Source organism: Episyrphus balteatus, chromosome 3, assembly GCF_945859705.1.
Source record: "Episyrphus balteatus chromosome 3, idEpiBalt1.1, whole genome shotgun sequence".
Lineage (NCBI taxonomy): Eukaryota > Metazoa > Arthropoda > Insecta > Diptera > Syrphidae > Episyrphus > Episyrphus balteatus.
Genome location: NC_079136.1, coordinates 21,591,853 through 21,606,239, shown reverse-complemented (window position 1 = coordinate 21,606,239; position 14,387 = coordinate 21,591,853). Strand labels below are relative to the sequence as shown.

General features: G+C 28.8%; 1 long non-coding RNA gene across 1 annotated transcript; it reads left to right on the top strand.

Annotated features, from left to right (window-relative positions):
* Positions 1–11,574: 11,574 nt before the first annotated feature.
* Positions 11,575–12,580, top strand: LOC129914588 (uncharacterized). The gene is made up of 3 exons (XR_008772206.1): positions 11,575–12,141; positions 12,290–12,321; positions 12,420–12,580. It is a non-coding gene; the product is annotated as an uncharacterized LOC129914588 (long non-coding RNA).
* The last annotated feature ends 1,807 nt before the right edge of the window (positions 12,581–14,387 follow it).

Sequence of the window (14,387 nt, the reverse complement as noted above, 5' to 3'; positions counted from 1 at the left end):
AGAAAATATTCCCATCATGTCATGTATATTTTACAAGCATGGTCACATATCGCTTATTACTGTTAGAATTTATTTGTTGTTTTTAGGGTAGGTAGCATATAATTACGATTATCAAATAATTTTACATAAGTCGGGTCTTAGTTTATTGAAATTGCTATTTCAATGGTTTTTCTTGAGTGCAAAACTCTTTTTCACAACAAATGAAAATTTTTTTCCCTATCATAACATTTATTGTTTTTCTTACTTCTCCTTCATGAACTATTATAGTGTCTCAAACAATGGCAACTAAACAAAACTATATTTAAAAACAAAAACTATAAGCATCATCACAACAGACAGCCCAGACATAAAGTTAAACAAGAAATTTACAAACTTTTAATTAGTTTGAAAACGTCTTGAATTCAAATCAATGTTAGATCCATATTCGTGTTGTATAGTTTTCTTATAAAAACCCTCTTTTACTTTGCTTCAACAAAAACAAACAGATTTATATTTACTATATCCCCCCAGAAGCACTCGAAGGAAGGTTTATAGGTACCTTAAGTTTCAAGATTATCCCGCCGCCGCCTCACATCTTCTATGCATATAAAGCCCACATCCACATTCATCGCCTAATCCACATTTAATTAGACTAAAACTATTCCCATCATTCAGTCATCTCAGTTTCCCATCAAGCATGAACCCAAAATGTTGTTTTGTTTATGTTTTTGGCATCATCTCTCTGCCATTAGTTCGAGGGATATAATGGTTTGTCTGTTATACTGAACTTGTCACATGTCACATAGTGATTTTATGTGTTTCTTGTCTAAATTTTGTTTAATTTCGATCAGGAACCTTTATCGATTCCCGCGGCTTTATACCTACTCCAGCTGATGTGTAAATCCAATATTGACATCAATTAATTGCAACGGTTGGCGGGCGTATTAAATATGCACTCGAAAGGATTTCTCCAAAAAGGATTTTGTATCTTTTGAACGATTTACCTGAATTTCAACAACAAACACGAAATTGATCTCAATTTAATTAGTTTCTTGTTTCAAGTTTCATAAAATTAAAAAAAAATCAATGCAAATCGCCACAATTTAGCTCCAAAATGAAAACTAAAAGCTTAAGCAGATGATGACGAAGGACGACAAAGAAGAGACAAGTTCCTAGATATGAACTCGACTACATCACATGGAAATGGAATTAGATTCGAAACAGCCACAGGTTTCTCTATATGATAAATCAATGACTGTCCATTCGTATAATGTTTAGAAGAGATTGTGGATGTGTTTGGTGTGTGTTGTCTGTTGTGCATGTGATAATGGAGAGTGCCGCCAGGAGGCGATTCACAAATCCTGTTCATTATTCAAAATAATCCCTTGTCGATAGAAGAGAGAAAGAGAGATAGAGTTTGGGCCCTCATTCGAATGCAGACATTCTAATTAATTTCACCCGCTAACGACGACTACGACTGGAAAGCTAGACTTGGTATATCGGAGAGGATGCAGATGAGACATATACTACAGGCTAACATACCTACTATACGTTAAGGCTATTGCCATTTGTGTTCCGATTTAAATAGCAATTAGATTTAATTCCACTTAATTAATTGACAAACATAAGAAACTGCTATAATATGAAATCCTGGTTCCTTTTGGAGTGTATATAGAAGTGAACTTGTAGACTAAGGTTAATGTAAGTCTTGGAGCTAATAAAAACAGCTGATCATTTTAGAACTTTTATTTATTTATATATTTATTTATTATTATTAAAAACTAATTGAAAACTAACTTAAACTAGCTTAATAACTGCTATAGGGTAAATAAGGGCATTATGGCATACCTAAGCACAAACTCAAATAACTTTACTACGGATTACAATTTTTACTTCAATCATTTTTTTTAATTAAATATCATAAAAACGTAACATAAATAAATTATTTAAGAATAAAAATTCAAGCTTTTTAACAAAAAATAAATTAAATTAAAAATAGTCAAAAAAAAACCATATTGCCCTATGTACGGGCAATATGGCGAACCCCATTTACTTCGGAACCCTTTACTTTTTTTACGTATATTCAGCATTTCTGAAATATAATTGTAAATAATTTTCATAAAATTAACGTTAAATTGAGGTTATTTTCAAATTTAAAAAAATGCAGAGTTATTTTTGAAATTAGTTTTACATAAGGGCATTATGGCGCAGTCGGGTATAATATAGCGCCATAATGCCCTTATTACATATGCGCCATATTGCAAAATATACACATATTCACAAAACTCCAAAAACTAAACACAATTCTTACTTCAGTTAAAATATAACAAGTGATATAACCAAACCAAAACTGTACTCTGCGTTTCACTCTTTACAACAAACACGTGCACTGTATACTTACGGAGATACACACAAACAAAAACAAAGCGATATTATATTGGAACCCAGAACCGGTATATTTTTTTTGTTTTCTGTTTTGTTTGGCACAAAAATAATAGCACTGACCTGCGATCGTCACAAGGCAAGTGTCCGACGAAGGCCAAAGTTTCTGCATTGGTTTTATTTAAATGCGAGTATTGGAAGCATGGTAGTTGAGAGGTGTGCCATAATGCCCGGTGCGCCATAATGCCCGAAGTTACCCTATTATAAACAAAAAAAATTTAGAGGTTTAGACGGTCGCATATCAGGGCCCTATTGCACCAACCACTTTGCACTTTGCATTTTGCAACTTTGCAAAATAATACTTTTCTGCAAAGTAAAAGTGCAAAGTGTTGCACCAAACATTAAAAGTTCCCCACTTTGCACTTTGCAATTTTTGATGTTTTTTTTGCAAAGCAAAAAGTGCGGGCGATGCACCAACTAAAAATGGAACTTTGCGTAATTTGAAAATTTGCAAAGTAAAGCAGTAAATAGTTTCAACTTCTTTTCGTTGTATGCAGATCGGGAAAAATTTTATTTCTCATACAAATTTTTTCTCGGGACAAATTTTTTCTTGAATATTTTTCCAAGCAGTACGCAGTTTACGCGCAAAATTTAAATATTTGGAGCCGCTGTATTGAAAAAGTCTCCACTTAATTTTTGGGTAAACTGCCCTATTCTTGCCACTCCCCATGTGATTGGCACCTTGAGTTTAAAAACCATTTACAGCTACTATTTTTATTTTTTGTTTAAAAACTCTTCTCTTAACTCTTACTCTTCCCGCAATGACAATTCCAAAAAACAAGTATTAATAATAGTCTTATGATATACGGAAAAAACTGCGAACTAAAGTTTGTGCGACATTCGCTTAAGGTACCAATGATTGGGCAGTTTACCCTAGGTAATTTCTCCAACTTCAAAATTTTGCGCATCAGGATTAAAAAATGTTTTGTAGAGATTAAAGTTGTAGAGATAAAATTTGTTTTTTCTCGATCGGCGTACTAGGCTTAAACAACGATATCTTTTGAAATTTTATTGTACTTTACTTTATCATTTGTTATTTTTTTTGGTTAAAGTTACTTAGACTGTTGCTTTGCTGCAATTTGTTTAAAGAAGAAAATAATAGAATTTTTAATATCAATATAATAACATTATTATAACTTTGAATTGCAATCATTCATTGAATGACGCATAATTTTGAATAAGGCGGTTGGCAATTCTAGAGGTATCTATGTGGCCATGAAGTATTTTATTTTACCATAGTTTATTTATGTTTATAATATCGAACTATGGTCTTTTGTTTAGTTATAATTTGTAACTATTTGACAACTCCTTTTGACGTGTCAAATATAGTCACGATTTGTAACTATTTCGAATTCACTTCCATGATCTGAGTTTAGTGTGTTGATCCGTGAATTCAGATGTTTGGTTTTCAAGACAATTCAAACATTTTTATTTCTTTTATTTATCAGGGGAAAAATTAAATTAAAATTTAATTTCTGAAATTTTATGATGGGAGAAAATTTATTTTAAATAAAAACATGATTTTCAGTAATAATAATGGAATTGGCATTATTCTAAAAAAAAATTGGTAGTTTAACAGTTTAACATTATCTATCCTAAATGATTTGTAAAAAGAATAAACAAATTTTAACAATGCCACTTCAACTTGTTTTCACATAGGTACTAACCATAGTTATTTAATCTTAATACTTAATTATTCCTAATTTCAAAATGTATTCTTAATTTTACATCACTCACGTAACTATTACTATACAATTCATCTTCAAAAAGTAATTCAAAGCGATTTATTTAAATGATCATTTAATATACCCGAACTTTACACGAGAAATGGCCATCCGCAAATCAAATTTTGTCTTTGCATTTTATTGCAAAACTTTGCAGAATTTTAAATGGAAAGTGCAAAGTTTTTTTGTTTGGTGCAACGAAATCAAAGAATTCTTTTTTAATTGGCAAAACTTTGCACTTTTCAGAAAAGTACTTTGTGATTTGGAAATTTGTGGTTGGTGCAACAAAATTTGCAAAGAAGGAATTCAAAAAAATAATTTCCTCTTTGCAAATTGGAATTTGGTGCAACAGAATTTGCCAAGTCGAAGTGCAAAGTTGCAAAATGCAGGGTGCAAAGTGGTTGGTGCAATAGGGCCCAGGTGCTTAATGGTTTCTATTTTTTCTTCGTCCTGAAGACGGCTCCTACCGAAGTTGGTGGCCATTGTGTCAATGGCAAAATGACCCATAAGCAGTGGTACCACTTTACTTCAATTGAAGTAGATCTACTTCTTTTTTTCAAAAAAAAAAATTAAATCTACTTCCTACTTCGCACCATCACGAAAATAACGAATTCTACTTCATTTTAAAATCTCTGTTACTTCAAATTATCAAAATATAAGCCAGTTCTACTTCTTTTTGCAGAAAACCAAATATTTGACTAAAAATTGTTATAAAATAATGTATTGAAATAATATTTATACCGAAAATATAGAGTTTGAAGGAATTCAAATTTTTGGTTTTAGTTGTTTTTTCCATTTTTTCTTCAAATCCACTTCGACTTTTTTCTGCAAGTGGTAACGCTGCCCATAAGTACACCTATTAAAACAGAGACTAGAATACGAACCCAGACCTCTGCCGTCATATTCCATTGTACAAACCAATAACCATGCCTTTTTACATTCACATTTCCGAGACCGTTTCTCAACACTTTCTTTTCTCTCTCTGATTTATGGTCAATTAATTCCCTTCCCTTCCATCCGTCATCATGGCTTTATAGATTTACATAGTCTTACATAAGTACCCAATGTTTTGATGTAATTTTCGCATCTAAGCCGTCTCGACCTACGATTGTGTATGGTCACTCTACGGAATCTATTATATATATATTAAGTTTGGTTTTGTGTACGTGCGCTAACCGGCCACACCGGCTGACTTATTTTCTTAATTTTTTATTTAAATCAAAGAGGAATAAGATTTAAGGCAAAAAAAATTTAAAATTTTTTTCATAGGCCCTGTATTTTGAATTACAAATTTTTGAAAAACAACTAATTTTATGAACTTTTCAAGTTTTGATCCTCTTTTTCATTTGAAAATTAACTAATTACAGAGTCGAAATTAGAAAAAAATACGAGAAATGTTTTGTTTTATACGGGATTTCCGAGAATCAAGTTCCTACGAGAAAAAACTATTTCAAAAAAACTATTTTTGCAGATTTTTATTTTGACGCTAGATGGCACCCCATATTGGTTAAAATTTTCTCATTTGAAAAAGGTTTATGAGGTCATTTTTACAGATATAGTTTTTTTTTTATAAAACCCAAAAAAATAAACGTGCTTGTCCTGACCAAACCCATGGTACTAGAATAATGGTTTATACTTTTTTGAAAACGGTGTTTCATGCAGATATGAACCTTATCTGGGAATGTTGTGATTTTCGTTAACTAGAAGCTTTGCTTCATCAAAATGGATCCAATAATGTTCTTCTGAATTATCCAAAATGTGTTCACAAATTACTGATTTTGTCCGCTGTTTTTTTGCTTACAGCACTAATGTGTTCGTTTAGCCTTGTGGAAATGCATTTCCACATTTTTTAAATAGAAAAATTGTACTTGGCCACACATTTGATTAATAGTTATTATCCATTTGATAGCTTTTTTAAAATGTTTCTGCTGCATGCGTGCTCTTCATGTTCTTAACCTGATCACAATGCTTACAAATTTTATTAAATTCAATTTTATCTCTATCTTCAAGTCTAAAAAAAAAAAAGTTTTCAAATTAAAAAAATAGTTATTTTAACTAACCAAAGTCGATTTTAAAAACTTCAAAACAACAAAAGTAAACAATAATAAAGTGAACCTAACCAAGCACCAAATTACTTAAAAAAAAGGTCTTAAAATTAAGTTTCATTTGTTATACCTAGAAGACCAAATAAAAACAAAAAAGTTTTGTTTCCTTCCCACATAATACACATACCTACTCGTACATATTATCTATAAGTAGATTCTTAACTGTTCTTTAAGTCAAATTGAATATTCGTTGTTTCTATCAAGGTAAACTTTAGAGAAAAACTTAAAATAAAAAAAAAAGAAATAAAAAAAAAAACAAGACCAAGAAGATGAACCCTTTTTCTTCAAGAATCGAAAAACTTTTCTAATACCAATAAATTCTTGCTTGTACACTCTTCTGCTCGTTTTCTGTTATCTCGCTTTCAAATAACAAAAAAAAAAAAAACAAGTACGACATTCAATAGTTTGACTACCTGCATATCTACATGAATTCAAGGATATGTGTAGGTTCTTCCGTTGGGAATAATTCTCATCCATCTATATATCCGAAGAAGAAGTTGAACTTTTTGCAACACACATACACACACAAATAGAGTAGATTGTTAGACAGTGGAAACAATAGCAAAAGTTAAGTTTCTCCAAAACACACATCTTCTACTTGAATTCTTATCCTTGAAGTATCCTTGATGCTAAAAAATTCCCAACGAGGTGTTCAAAACACACTCGACCCAAATGAAGACGAAAGATGCTCCCACGGAGATTTTGTGCAAGTTAATTCCCCTAGCTGGGAACTTTATATCATTGGAATTTTATCAGACAGCCAAGTGCCCCTAGTGTTGGCTGTTATTTTTTTGTTGTCTTTCAGTGTTCTTATTTTTTATTTAGCTTGTGTCCAAGTTCAGGTTAAGGAGTTAAGAAGAATTTTGCAAGGACATCCGTTTTCAGTCTGTGACTTGTAGTTAAGCATTTTGAAATAAAAAATATATGCATTAGTGTTTTTTAGAGGTAAACTATACCTATGAATTATTTAATCGAGATGTGTCTTCTGTGGAATGATATGGTTGCAAAAATATAAGGAACTGCAGTTTGAAATAAGTTTCTTAGAAATATGTAATTCACAAAAAAGAGATATTCAAATCAATAATATAAATAAAACTTATGAAACAATTCTTTATGATATAAAATACATAATTAAAAATTACACATGGTGCCACTCAAGCCACTGTTTTTTTCTTAAATATTTTGATCTCGGGAACTCGAGATATGATTTTTCAAAGTTTTTTTCTATTCGGCCTATTTCTTGAGAAATAAAGGACCACTCTGAACAAAGGAACCGGCACCTGAGAGCTGAATAAATACGCAAGAAACACTAGAACAACTTTTTGGGTCCTTTAGGATATTTAAGTCCATTGAATCAAAACATTTAAAAAAGAAAAGAAAAAAGAAATTTTTGAAAAATTCAAAATCTTTTGAATCCTCGTAGTATTTGATTCCTGAAAAAGATAACAAGATTCTTTTTTTACTTTTTGTTACTTTTCGAGTTTTTTTCTAAAACTCTAAAAGTAACCCATATTTAGAAATTTTTTACTGAGGGAAAGAAAATTAAATTTTCTATCGATATATATAATTATAAAATACAAAAAAGAGAAACAACGTATTTTTTGAAGTTTCTATCAAATACTGTTTATTTTTATGCATTTATGGCTTTTCAACATTGCGAAGGAATGAAAAAGATACTTTATCTTCTAACCTGATGGTCACAAAAATTGCATCCGGCTAAAATTTAAATTCTATTGTTTTTTTTTTTTATTGAACAATTTTTCATCTCTTTTTGAGAAGATTTTCTGCAAAATTTATACAAAATATTTGTATTTGCAATAAAAATTGTATTTTCTAAGCAAATATTTTTTAGTTACAATTACATTTTTTTAACGCAAAATATTTTTACAAATTTTTTTGAATGCAATTTTTTTCAACAAATATTTTTTTAAATTTTAAAACAAATGCATTAAAAAAATGATTTTTTACAACCCTAGTATGAAGCCAGTTTCATAAATTCAATTAATGTACCTCTGACTACCATAATTCTTAGAAGCTTGAAAAATCACAACAAAAATTGGCTTACTTTTTGATAGAATCATTATAACAAGTTAAAAATACTTTATCTATAGTAAAGTATAATAAATCTATGTTAACGAGATTTAACGAGAAATTTTCCATGGATTTTTATTGACTCGCGGGTTGTACCTATATGCTATATAGAACTAATTGATGTCCATGTCCACCCACGGTAAAAACACAATTTAAGGACCACCTTAATGTATATAAATTTTCATATTTCAGAGTTATCATCGTTTCAAAATACTTCCAACTTTACATTTTAAATGACAACATTATCTTAAAGAATAAAGATGTAAGCTGCTTACATGGTGAAAAATTCAATTTGAAAATACGCGTGTAAAAATCAAAAAAAAAAAAAAACAAAAAAACACATAAACAGGAATGCTCTGAATAAGTTAAATAAATTCTTGTAGGTACTTGCTCTCTTCATAGCTTCGTACCTGTCTACACTATTTTCATACTTTCAGATGAGCATTCAACTATCAAAGGAATGTTAATTTAAGGAACGATTCATAAATACCTAATAATTTTTCCAGTCACTGATTTTTAATTTTAATTAATTAAAACAAGACAAAAGGACTGCACATGGAACAGAGTTTCAAACGTTTTAAAGGTCAACAACCTTAAAAATTTTTGATCAATGGAAAATATGGAGAAACATAAATTAATAGATTCAATATTTCCTTTATATTTTACATTTTACTAAAAAATACATAACGGATGATTTTAGTAAACGAACTATCTTCTCAGTAGTAAAAAAAACATAGATAAGGTATTTCATAATATTCTCGAGAATCAAAAATTAAAAAAGGGTACCACCATAGAGCAACCGTGTTTTGTATTAACATAATCCTCAAAATATTTTTATTGTTTACAAATATTTCTGCGGATAAGCTTATCCTCTATGAAATAAACGATTCTTTTACCTAACATGATTTTTAATTCTGTCATAAAAATGGATAAAGCCTTTTTCAGGTATCTAAGCTATTTGACCTGTTGTAATCCTTCATCAAGATAAGGAATTAGTGACAAGTATTTTATGACCTGGTATATTATTCCAAGAAATACCTACTTAGTTACGCAAATGATATCCAATTGGGATTGCTGGCTTATAGTTAGGAAGATTTAACCTAGATTAAAAATTTGAATATAAATGGTTGACGATTGCGTAAGGAATCAGTTAATCACAAACTTGCATTTGATGCAGACACACTTAAATAAACAAAACTCTCGTTAAATCATTGACCATAACAATTCAAGATGGCGAACGCATACACCACATATAAACCAACATCAATTTCCAATCAACAATATTCCAATCCACTCAAAAACTCACAACAACCAAATGCTTTTGCTGTTGGAGATTCAGTGACTATTCGTGATGACAATGCAGATAATAAAAATCGCTGCACAGGAAGAGTTCAAGCAATTCACCCAGGAAAGAACGGTCAACTTGGCGTTGTAACAGTAAAAACTCGATTTGGATGCATTACTCGGCCAATTACAAAAGTATTTAAGATAGCAGCGGATGAACCAAGAAGGACTGATATCATCAACAAAGAAACTGGACAACAATTCCAGGAAGGCCACCAATAGAGGAACTCATAGCACGGCACCAAGCCAGAATACAAGCTATGCGAGCCATGAAAACAAAACGACGAAGAACATAACTTGACAATTTTTGTAAGATTTCATTTGTAAAATATAATTTCCCAGAAAAAGAAATAAAATTTCATATTTATAAACTGAATTCATGTTGTTTTCAATTATTTTTTTCTTTGTCATTCACTCGTAAATAATTTCGTAAAAGAGCAGTTATTTTCTGACTTCTGAGCTACAGTTTATACACTGAAAAAAGTATTATTCTTAAAAACTATGAATCTCGTTCATAAACCAAAATTCATACATTTTTAAGAAAAATTCATTAAATTTAAGCACAAATTCTTAAAAAAAAAGTTTAGTTTTAAGAAAGATTCATAAAATTTAAGAATCAGTTTTCATAAAAATTTTCCTATGGAAAATATTTTTATGAACTTTTTTTAAGAACAAATACGAAGGTTTATGAATAAATTCATAAACTTCAAGCTTCAATTGGAAAGAATATTTTGCGGAATCTTAGAATCTGGACATAATTTTATGAATGAAATTTACTATTATTTTCCATTCAGTTGTATTTTGAGTTAAAATAATTTTTAAAATTGACTTTTTTCCCTTCTAAAATTGAAAAAATTTATTTTCACAATTACATTTGTAAGAAGTTCATAAATTTTGTGTTTTTAAGTATTTTTTCTTAAAATGAATGTATTTTTTCTTAAACTGAATGTATTTTTTCATTAATCGATAAACAACGAATATTTTACCGTTATCCTGTATTTGGAATTAAGAACTTATTCTTAAAATTTAAGAATCTGTTCATACTTTTTATGATCGAAATTCATATTTTTCCAAAATTTAAGAATTAATTCATTAAGGCCCATTTGCTCATACTACTCATAAATTCTAATCTTAGCTAGGTCGAACATAGTTCTTTAGTTCTACTTAGTTTATTCTACGTTTCTAAAAAATATTTAGGTTGATCCTAGCAATGATATACTTTCATGATATAAATAGCTGAGAACTTCAAATTTAATTGTCACATCGAAATAAATGTCAATTAATTAAATCAGTTTTTGAGCAATTTAGCAGTTAGAATACATTTTTTTTTATATTTTAACATTTGTGGAATTTTATTGCAAGAAAAAAGCCTAAAATAGAGAAAGTGACCAAAAATATGTGATAAATCTGATTCTAAAAAATGTGTTCATGTGAATGTATTTGATCTGTAAATGTGTTTGTGTGTCAAAATATGTTTTGAAAATATGAAAAAAAAAAAAAATGATGAACAGTGGTTAAAAATTTTGTGCGGGAAATTAAACCATATTCTGATGATAAGGGGGTATGAAAATAAGTTAATTATTTTTAGACTAATAAATTGCTCTTTATTTTGCAACCAAGATCACTTTTTAAGGAATATTACTTCTTTTTTTCTTAATTAATAATGCTTAAAAGTAACATAAAATCCTTAAGTTCTACTATTTCTTCCCCCTAAGTTATGTTAAACTTAGAGGAATTTATGACACAATTTGAAGTTCTTGCAAACCGCTATGAAGAACTTAAGGGTTTATGTTTCACATAAATATTTAAGACTCGTTTCAGCAAATGGGCCTAAATATTATGAAAGTATACATATAATTTATGAAAAAATTCTTACGTTGTGAGTTTTTAAGTATATTTTCTTAAAGTCTATGTATTTTTTCATCAATCTACAAAATAATAACTGTTGTTCTGGATCTATGCCTTAGAAAGATTTCTTTGAGGATTTAATTTAAAATCTGATATTCAAAGTCGACGGTCGTTGCCGAAACAAGCTATAAAAGTTTGTGAATAAAAGACAATATTTATTATAGTGTTAACCATTTTAACCACGTAGACAATTTTGAAGATTATAAGTATATTTCAACAGTGTAAAATATTGTTGGTTGCTGTTGCCTCTTTTCCATATACTCAGATAAGTATAAAAACATATAATGTTAAAAATTGCTTTCTTTTATTTATTAAATGTATTTTATTTCTTTTTGTTAGGTATACATAGGTGCATATTTAAAAAGTGAAAATCGTAATTTGATTTGTTTCTGAAATATGGTGGCACGTAGGTACGTAATCTTCAGCTTTGGACCGGCAAAAGTGGAAAAATCAACACAAAATAAAAACCATATTAAAGGCAGGCGATTCTCAACAAATCCTGTACACTTGAAATTGTCATTGCAAACTAAAGCAAAACATTGAATTTAGTAAGTGTTTCATTTTATTTTATTTCTCTAAATATTTAAATTTTGTTTTAACTTAATACTATCAACATTTCTCATAGGTACCTAAATTCTTTATATTTTTATCTTTCCCCAACTTATTCAATTTTGTATTGTTTTTTTTTTTTTTCAGCTCCAGAGTCTAATGCTGCCGATTACAATAAGGTAAGAATAAGATAATTTAACCTTCTAGCTTTTTCGATTTTTTAAACCAAATACTACATATTCATTTTACTAATGCAAACTTTTTTCTATCTTTCCAGATGATGCATCCATTAAAAAAGTAAAATTAAGTTAAAAATTAAATTTATAGTGAAATGTATAGTGATAGTGATCAATAAAACATTTTTATAACGTTTAAACTTAATAATTTATTTTATTTTTACAGTTTCATTTCTTTGTTTTAGATTTTGGGTTGTTTTCTTTTGCTGTTTGTTTGATTGGAATACAATTTTTTTCAGGAACAAATTAAATACTTGGAATGGTAATGTATATTATATGCATCTATATAAATAAATGCATACCTACATTTTAATGAAAAGTGTATTATATTTTATGAAAACAATCATAAAACTTTAAGAAAAATTCATAGTTTTTATGATTTTTTTCATAAAATTTAAGCAATATTTCATTCAATTTTTTACGGAGTTTATGAAAAAAATCATAAAATTTAAGAAATAATCTTAAAATGTAAGAAACTTTTCTTAAACTTTGTTCTTAAATTATAAGAAATAATTCTTAAATTGTATGAATTTTTCTTAAAATCTAAGAAACTTTTCTTAAACATTTTCAAAAATTTTCGAATTCGTGTATGAAAAGAATTCATAAAATTTAAGAACTTATTCTTAATTTTTAAGAAATATTCATTCCCTTATGAATTTGTTCATAAAAAGATTCTTAAATTTAATGAATTTTTACATTGGCTCATTTGCCATGAATTTTTACATTAATTTAATGTACAAATTCATTAATTTTATGTACCTTTTTGGTTCAGTGTAGGTACCCACTTTTGTAAGTCAGTTAAAAATCTTTTTGGATATTAAAATGAGTAATAAAACGCCTTTAAATCTTAGAACCGGTAGATTACGGAGCAATTAAATCCACAAATCTGCCAAAACAATTCTAAATTGTTGATCAGTTCTATAGTTCTTTGTGCTTTGTAAAATTCTATAGACTACAAGACTGTGATTCAAAAAAATAAAAATGTTAAAAAAACATGATTTTCGGTTCTGTAATTAAAATTAATGCAAAAAATGATGTCATTTTGGTGTTGACTCGAAAACTAGGTCTAACTTTAAAGTTTAAATTAGTTCAAAGACACTTCTCTTTCTTAATATTTATTAATTTTTTAAATTTTCTATCAAGTTAAGGTGATTAAAAAATTTTAAAAATTAGTTTTCATTATAAAATCATTGAAAAAAAGTTAAAAAAATTGGGGATTTGTTTACTTAATCACGGGGAATTTTGTCTATGAATCAGGTCCGTCCAAACTGAGTACCAATAAAATCAATCATTTCATAATATGCACCCTTAATTTTTCTTGTTAAGAAACGACAGAAATTTACCTTTTCAAAAATTTGCACTTTTTCTTTATTTCCGACTTTTTTTTATCAAAAGGTAATAGGTAATTGGATAGATTTGGACTTTTAAAGTGAACTGATATCGAAGAATAAATTAAATTTAAACTAAGTATGACAATCAAAAAATTTTGCTTGCATCTTTATGGCCTTGTTTGCAATTTTGTGTAGGTATTTGTATTTTTATAAATACGGATCGAATGGGTGGACTATTAGAATTGGTCTATCTTAAGAACGTTTAATACGAACTCTTTAACTATTTTAAATGGCCTTAGTTAACAGTTAATAACGACCATCAAAACGAAAATCATTTTTAAACAAAACTGTTCGGTGAAGTGTTAGTAGCATTGTAGGAACTGGTTTTTTGAGATCTTGTAAGGTAAGATACTAGTAGTTTTAAACCAAGTTTTCAGCTGCGAAAGGTCTACGAAAGGAATCAGACTAATTTAATTTATTAATTTATGTAATTGGTGCATATAAAGGAAAATGTTCCATTTAAATATGATACAATTTGGTTTGACTACGCTACAGTTCTGTCGATTCATAACTTCTTGAAATAAATCGCTCCAAAAGTTCAATATTTTCCCCCCAAAGTAGATTTGGGAAAATTGTTGGGCCCCTGTGCGAAAGACGTACAGCTATGAGACTGCGGTC